Source organism: Bactrocera oleae, chromosome 5, assembly GCF_042242935.1.
Source record: "Bactrocera oleae isolate idBacOlea1 chromosome 5, idBacOlea1, whole genome shotgun sequence".
In the NCBI taxonomy this organism is placed as follows: Eukaryota; Metazoa; Arthropoda; class Insecta; order Diptera; family Tephritidae; genus Bactrocera; species Bactrocera oleae.
Window position 1 is genome coordinate 22683261 of NC_091539.1, and position 9537 is coordinate 22692797.

Here is a 9537-nt window from a genome sequence, read left to right on the forward strand (position 1 = left end):
TCTGAGCTCATTTAGAAAGTATTGAAATAAATTTAAAATTCCTCGGTGTCGACCGATGGAATTCAAGCTATAGGCTCGTATATAACGAAACTCTTTTAAGTAAATAGAGTGCGTTTTTTCGACAAAATTTATTTTAATTTCCGTATATGTGTATAACCGCAAACTCTTTTAGTTAATAAAAGTTTTTAATTCGAATTAAGTTTCTAAAATACGGTTTTTATAAATTACCAGTTTTTTATAATTACCGGTCGTATTTATTTTTTTAATTTATTAACGATCGCACATGTATTTATGTTCTTATCTAGGGGTATGTGGGTACACCCTAATGGGTGGACTTGTAGATATGTATTCATGTACTTGTGCAATTGAGAGCTCGTTAAAGAAATCAATGCATTTTGTACCTAGGTATACACGAATTATTGTGCGCAATCCTGCTTGTGTTTGTTTGCCAAAGAACAAGGGGTATTGCGGGATATTTTTATTTGAGTACTTTTTATATTATTGTTTTTAGCTTTCTTTTAGCAATTTTTTTTTGTATTATGGAATTATTTATTTATTTGTTGCTATGATTTAACCAAACCGTTTAATTAGTTTTAAAATAACCGATTTTTAAATGATTAAATTAAATCAAAATATGAATTTGTACCCACTATATATGGCGTATGTGAGCATAGGCAGATTGTATGCCATATGTACAAGTGTGAATATGTATGACTGTGCACGCGTGATATTTTTCGGAGTGAGAGAAGAGTGTGGAGAAAAAATAAAAATTGTAATACGCAGGCATTTTACCGACTGCGGTTATGTTAATATATTCTGATATAGTTATATATGTAAAAATATAAGTCAATGTTTAGTTATAACATCTATCGGTAAATGCAATTTGCATATTGTTTGCCGATTTGAATGCATTTTTGTCTTTTTGCTGTAGATGCTAGCTGTTATTGTTATTGTGCCTTTAGATTACTTATTGTTACGCAGTCTTGCTTATTGCTGTATTAAGCCTAAGGGGTACCACCGGAAATTCTTTGCAAGTAAATACTTGAATTTATACCTATATACAAATGTAAGTGCATAAGTTAAGGCAATCAATAATTTGTTAATACAATATATATATATACATGTAAATATATAAATATAAGTATATATGTATATAAGTATATTCACCAGATTTTTGTTTTTATGTATCGGTTTTTTGGAATTTTCCGTTAACGTTAGGAAAAATTATAAGTTATATATTTTCTGTTAACGTTTCCTGTACCCGTGGTTTTAAACTGTTAAAACGGATTTTCCTAGTTTTAATGGTATACAGGATTTACAAACATACATATATAATAAACAAAAAGATTAAAACGGTACACTTACTTTATTTCGGCTCAAGGGGGCCCTTTTTTCCTTAACGCCAGCTGTTGCCTGTTGTGCAGCTCTCTCCCTGTGTTTTTGGCTCTATATACATATTTTGTTGTTAATACCGCGCCCGTTTTTGATTATTATTGTTTTTTTCGTTTTTGTATATTTTTGGGTTTCGCGCCGCGTTAAGATTTTTTCGGGTTTTGGTTTCGCGCCAGTTTGTTTTGGTGTTTAAGTATTTTTTTTATTTTATGTTTTTGTTTTTTGGCACATTTAATGTGTTTTGCCGCTTTTCCACTTTTATGTTATATATGAACGTGTATGTGTTCGAATATATAAGGTTGGCCGTTATTTCTCTTCCGCTTTTTTGTCTTTTGAATTTCGCGGCTATGTACAAAGCGCTACAGAGCTCGTATCTGGCAACACTATACATAATTTGAAAGGTCTTGACATAACCTACAAAACAACGCTATGCATGATTAGTTTGGATATTGCGTTCAACAGTTACAGACGTGTAAACATGGAGTTCACTAACGCCGAAATTCGCGCTATTTTAAAGTTTTCCTTCGTTAAAGGCAAATATATGTTCGGTCACTGAACTCCCAACTTCACTTTTCGCATATGTATGTGTATATATATATTACACTGCACTTTTTGGTTTTGGTTTTTGTTTTTTTTCAATAACTGTCAAATCACCTTTTTGGTAAATGCACCGGTTTTTTTTCACTGTTTGTTAATTTTTTGGCACATTATTTGTTGTTCATGTTACAATGTTTTGTTCATGTTATTTTAATATTTTTTTTCTTTAATGTTTAATAACCCATAGTGCCGTCCACTAGGGCTCGAAGGACCATAAATAATTAACTAATAAACTAATTTTAATTTCACTCACCGTTGGCAAAATTAGTTTATAACGAAAAAAAGGAGTTGATTTAGGCGGGTGCTCGAACCGAAGATCTGATCGTTAGCGAGTGGTAATGCGAAAAAGCGAGCGGGATCTCTTAGTCCCTTATATAGTATCTATTGATGTCTTCATGGTAGTGTGATCGTGGTGATGTTGTATATTGTGCGTGTTGGTGCATGGTGTAGTGGTGTGGAATGTATGGTAAGTAGGTGTGGTGATGACAGTGTCAAGAGGGGGGTGGAGTGGTCATTTAGCCAATAGGGTAATTATAAGAAGAATCTCAAAAGAACAATAAACTTTGCTTTACCCGAAAAGATAAATGTATAGTTTAATATAAGTCCCCCAACGAAGGAGGTCGTGAGAATGAAATTTATTTTTAATCGTCTTATTTTGACGCGAAGATAAGAATTCCGTAAGCGGAAAGTAAACTTTTAAAAAAATGTATTTATATACACACAAAAATAAAAAATATAAAAATGTATTTTATAGCACACTTTGTACACATTTTTCAACTAACTCGTACACGTTAAAATCTATCCAAAATACGGATTTATAATGCGTTTTTGAAGAAAAAAGCTATATTTAAAAAATTAATGCGCACACCTTTACTGCAGTGGCTCTCTTCGGCCGTGTGCTTGTGCAAAAACTCTTGTCGTCCAACACCGGGGTGTCCATAGTTCTTTTGCGTCATGATACTTTCATGATTCCTGAAAAATAATGCCAAATATATTTACTTGCCTTTGACAAGAATATTTAATTCATCTCTTAAACACGGTGTATTTTCTTCAATATGGAAACAGACATTTATAATCCTTTTGCATAAAAGTGGATTTAGATCCAACATTGAAAACTGTTCTTATTGTTTATCAACGAAACCTCTCCTGCAATAGAATTCTCAAAAATTTTAAAATAGCGACGACGTAAAGCTTTTTAAATCATACACTTCAACTGATGAAAGGTGTCTGTTGCAAACAGGTTGCATGGTGTGATAGAAATGTCTTCATATTGATACCATAGTCTTGAAAGCAAAAGCTGTCCTCAGTTTTGTTAAACGTTGGTTTAAAGAATTAAAAGATCCATATATTACTAAAAAAACTTTTTAAAACTTTGGTTAGACCTATATTGGAATATGACACTGTTGTATGGAACCCTACCTACCAAATCCATTCTGACAAGTTAGAGTCTGTTCAAAAACAATTTTTACTTTTCGCCTAAGGACATTTCATAGAATGGGATTCTAGGGTAAGTATACTTCCATACACTAGTCGTTTGAGACTTAAAAATCTTCATACAATTTTTAGTCGTAGGGGAATGGTTTTCCTAATATTCTTAGTGAAAATTGAATGGAACAGTTTGCAGTACTTTTTGCCTGTCTGAACCTGTCCTGTAAAACAAATTTCGAACTAAACGCATATGTCATGATTTTAATTCTCATTTCAGCACATTTGTTTTATCTGATTCACTTTTCAAAATTAAAGAGACTATATTGCTTTCTAGTAATAAATAAAAACGTAACAATTAATTAAATCTACAATAGTTAATTTGTTGGTAATTTGCACTAAGTACTCGCGAAATAAGGAACTAATGAACGACACTCTTGATTTATACGATTAACTCTACAATGTTGTAGTAATCGAAAATGACGGAAAACGCTCGGTTTGGGAAATTAATAAGCAAACGGCGTCGCGCAGGAAAACGTTGCAAAATGCAGAAAAACTCTGATGTCCGTATAGGCTCGATGATGGCGATCGAATAAAAGAGGCCCGTATCCAGTTGTCGATCCTTTTTGTTGATTGGGCAGAGTGGTGAGATCGTGTGTGTTGATATCTCTCAATGAGTTATGTGAAGTTGTATGTATTAAGGTGTAGTGTCTTCGGGAGTGGATGCTATTGTTGTGGTGTGTTGGAGTGTATGAGTGGTGCTTGTGAAATGGTGTGTGGGGCTTGTAGAGGGATGTTCGCTGGGAAGGCTTATAGCTCATTTAGCCAATATCGTAACTTAAAATCATAGCTGTTGAAATGTTTGTTTCTGTAGCTGAGTAGTTTAGATCTCAACGCTTAAAAAACTCTCGCTTTTTCTGACACGACTAATTCCGCACGTATTCTTTGGTTTATTATTTTTATTATTATAAGAGCAGCTCTCTTTGGCATCTGTGGTGGACTACGGCGAACTTCAACAATGACACTAAATGCCGTTCCACACATAGCACCCGTAGAGATAGCCGACTGATATATTGCTGCGCATGTCGCTGTAGGATTGCAGCTCGTTATATGGAAGTACCGGCAGCTGGGTATATGAAAGAATCCTAACAGGGACATCCTGCGTAGCAGAGTCTATTTCTTGTGGCTAGATGGAAGGTTAGACGGGGAGTTTTACATGCAAGATGTCTGTTGTTAAGGTGATAGTTGATGTTTTGCTCCGAAGAGCACCCACATTTAGCGAGGTGAGCATTCATCACGACAGCAGAGCAGCTATATTAGCGTTGAGCTCAGTTAATGTGCGCTGAAAGTTAGTCAGTATCGATAATTTCAAGTTACTACACTCATTTGAGTGGCCATCGTAAAGGGCAAGTAGAGAAACTATCAAATGATCATTGCAAACAAAGCTACAGCTGAGAAGTGTCCATGGAGAAACGTCAAGACCGCCTAGGAGTTGAGTTTCTATTGACAGCCAAGATGACCGACTTTTGACCTGAAAATGGTGGCATATTGCTATTTTCTTTTAATTTATATAAAAGTTGTCCAAAAAATATTGATTATATGTAAAGCGTTTGTATTTTTTCAAAATAAAATAAGTTTATCTTAATATATATTCTTAAAAGAGCGACTATTATTGGCAAATTCCAGAATAATTATGATATATATTTATGTCTATTTTTAACTGTGGTAAATTAATAAATATTCCCCACAGAAAAATTAAAGATTCAATTAAGCAGCCATGTCAAATAAAGGGATCCACAACATTCTTACCTTTAGACAAGTTTTATAAATTTATACAAAAATAATAATTATATTAAAAACAATACTGAAAAAGAACTCACCTTTGTAAAAATAAGTCCATGTCAAAAATTTTCAAATTTGTTGCCAGTATTGGTATTGAGCATTGCGTAACAGTGCTGCGTAAGCTAGTTTTAAACTACTTTTTAGGAAAGGAATATATCTACCATATTTTATACTTTAAAGATACTGGAACTTCAACAAGTAGTTTATTTAAGAAGTCATTATATTCAAAAACTAAACTTAGAACTATATAATAATATTTTAATTGTTTATGTAAAGAGTTATAATAAAATATTGTACATATTTTCATCGCTACATGCTGAAATACAGAGCCAGCTACCTGGTATGTCTACCGTATTTTATACTATAAAGATATTGCAACTTCAACAAATAATTTATTTATTTATTTAGTTTATATATATAAAAACTAAACTAAGACCTATATAATAATATGGTAATATTTAATATTTGAGTTGTAATAAAATATTGTACATATTTTCATCGCTAAATGCTGATATATAAAACGTAAATAAAATTTGTGAATAAATATATCTATACCTACATTAGAGGAAACATCGGCTCAGTGACTATTTCTTGATATATCTACAATGATAAATTTTGCTTTATTGTTTAAATGAATTATTATAAATTAAAAATCGGCTTTGCTAATTTTGTCCTTTCGATCGATGAAAATGTTTGATGTTTTCTAAAGCACTAAACGAACGTTCACCACTTAAAACAGAAACGGCTAAAGTGCAAAATCTTTTTAAAGCGATGCAAATATTTTGGAAAAGTCTTCCTAATTTTCGAGCATAGATGACATTCAATAAGTTGTATGTAGTAAGAGGGGCTTCAAAATTTGCATCGTAAACGTGCTAACTTCAGTGAACACCTTATCAGATACATCAACGGAATACTTTTATGCAAAATTTTTTGCAGCTGCGTTGAGTTCATCTTCTTTCATATAATCAAACTGCCATAGAAATGAGAACGATTCGCTTATGTCATTCACTGCGGTGAATATTCTCTTCATTCTACAGATAACGCTGTCAAGTATGACGAAGGAGGTGTTTGTTTTGAATTCTTTTTCTTCTTTACTGCAATTTTCATCAATTTCTTCATATAGATCGTTTCCGTGTTTTTTCTTTTTGTTGCTGATGGTAAAACCTCTTTGACATTCTCTGAATTATCTTCAAAATTTGCATCGTAAACGTGCTAACTTCAGTGAACACCTTATCAGATACATCAACGGAATACTTTTATGCAAAATTTTTTGCAGCTGCGTTGAGTTCATCTTCTTTCATATAATCAAACTGCCATAGAAATGAGAACGATTCGCTTATGTCATTCACTGCGGTGAATATTCTCTTCATTCTACAGATAACGCTGTCAAGTATGACGAAGGAGGTGTTTGTTTTGAATTCTTTTTCTTCTTTACTGCAATTTTCATCAATTTCTTCATATAGATCGTTTCCGTGTTTTTTCTTTTTGTTGCTGATGGTAAAACCTCTTTGACATTCTCTGAATTATCTGCAACAATTTTGCACAATCAGGCTTTCTATATTTCTAACTTCAGCGTCGATGGTGGCATTGATCTCTTGGAGAACCAAGTTTCTTTCATGGACTGACTAAAATATTTTAAATATTGGAGGTCATCAAAACGCACTCAAATTTGCTCAATTGCATCAAATGTTAAATTTTTACGGCATCGATTCTGGCAGACCATGGGTTTTGGATTTCAGAATTTCCCAACGTTGTGTGCTCTACTGAAAATATTTAAACATTACTGAACGACAGCATAAAAAGTTATTGCTCGAGAAGATTCAGCCGAGTCGACTGAAGCCAAATTCAGCGTGTGAGCATCACAGGGCGAAATAACTGCTTACTTATTTTGACGTTGGATGTAATGTAATTTTGTGCTTCGCTCATATAACTACCATTATCGTGCCCGTGTCTACTACAATCTTCCAATGGAATGTTTAAATTTTCCAAAGTTTTGCAAATTAAAGCGGCAATGGCTTTGCCGGTCGAGATTTGGATGTTCTGTTTTTACAATGTTGACAAATGCGTCAAATCTTATTAGCCACTGTGCGTAGTTTTATAATCCAATAGTATTGCCTTATTTCATTGACCACTGTTTCCAAATTGCCATGCCACATGGTGATTTGAGGGCAATAACACTTTATGTGGTCGCCCTGTTATCTTAACTCGACCATTTATTCTCAAAACGCCGTAGTCATCTAGATAGGGTGATAGCTTGAAAATATTGCTGGATTTGTCAATTGAATTTCCGGATTCTAAACATGCTATTGAGTCTCCAAAGTTGCAGTGTTGGGCCTTTTTCCACAGATAACGTTCCACTTTACAGAACTCGAATAACGCTTAGCCAGATCCGAACACAATATATTGCTCTAATGTCTTAATGGTTCTGGTACTACCTGAAGCTTTTCTGAGATGGGGTGATGAAAACCCGTAAACTGTGGACGCAGTTCTTCAGTTGCAATACATTGTAATTCGTCATACAAAAGCCACGGGTCAGGCGAAAGCTTCATCGAATAACCGTTCGCTAATACCGTTTGTGTATCTGACCAATAAACGAATTTTTCAACGTGTACAGAATGCGATTCGATAATATATTTGGCGAGACGAGCTCCTAGAAGAGCTGCTTTCAGTTCGAAACGAGGTATGGATATTAGCTTCAAAACCAAACTCAAAACCTCGCTCTTAGTAGGCCGCCATTAATGGAGAAATATGTCAGAATTTCTATACTTAACGTACATACGAAATGCGAAATTGTTAGTGAACGTAGTCCACCACATGCCTAAAACCTTCTCAGTAGGCAGTTCACGTTCAAGATCAAGAGATAGCTCATCAGGCGGATTTAGGGCACCTAATACCCGACTCGAGTTGGACAAAAAATTTCGTAAATGAAAGCCTCCAAGTGCATAAACATGACGCACGTCTTGAGCTAATAGCTTCCTCTTCGGTGTCAACACTTACCGACATATCGTCTACATAATGATTTTTGATTATGCATTTTGAAGCACAAGGAAATTCCTTTTTAAAATCTTATGCATTCTTATTTTTTACGTACTGAGCGCAGCTTGGCGAACATGTGGCCCCAAACGTCATCACTGTCACCGTCAATGTAGTGGGCTCATTGCCGTTTGGTTCATACCAAAAAAAGCGTAGGAAGTTTTGGTCTTCTTGTCGTATATGAACTTAGTGAAAAATTTCAGCTATACCGGCTATTATAGCAATTTTTTTGTCGAAACTTAAAGAGGACTGTTCTTCAGAGTGTAGAGGGGTTGTAAGGTCTGGACCTTTCAGCAGCATGCTGTTTAGGGACACTCCATTTACCTTAGCAACTGCGTCCCAGACTAATCTAACCTTTCCTGGTTTATTGGGATATGTTGCTGCAAAAATTGACAAATATCAATAGTTTTTGACGGCAGAATTAAAGGGTGTCAAACGTCTCATGTACCCTTTTTGCATATAATCGTGGATCTTTTTGTGCAGCGTTTCTGCCAGGCCGTTGTCTCGCTGCATTATTTTCCTTAAACATTTCGCCCGAAATAAGGCCATTGACAGGCTATCGGGTATTTCAATGTCCGTATGCTTCCACAATAAACTGGTCTCGATTTGTAGTTGCTCCAAAGCGACCTCATCCTCCTTAAGTATTCATTCAACAGGTTTGGTTGACACACCTAAGTTGTGGAGGCAAATGTACGTTTTGGTAATTTCAAGCAGTTCAGCCTGGGCAGAGCAATCACAGATGTGGTAAACGTGGTGTATAGGATCGGTGCCGGCTTTAGGCATCAACCCTTTCAATGTCCATCCCAATTTAGACTTCTCGGCAATTGGACCATTTTCTCCTCGTCGACATAGCTCGTTTTCTGGGCCCCCCGTTAGATGACCTCGACGACAACCAAACTGAAACTTACCACCCAAGCGCGGACTAGACAACCGTTACAACAACATCTCCTCTATCTTGACTTATGTAACATCCGATAATTATGCATTGTACATGCATTTTTCCAACATAGACATTAATCTTACAACCATACAACCGAAAACATCCCAAAATTTCTGTAAAATCTCAGAGGCTATTGTATTTGCATGAAAACTTCAACTTAAATGATTCGGGCTCAAATACCGTTGTTGTGTTAGTAGAGCTTTCACAAAACTCTACAAGTAGTGTATTTCGAAAAAATTACACTTTCTTAGATTTAGGTTCACAGGTTCGAGCTAAGATCCGCTTTTCATGTTATTAGCTTTATAAAA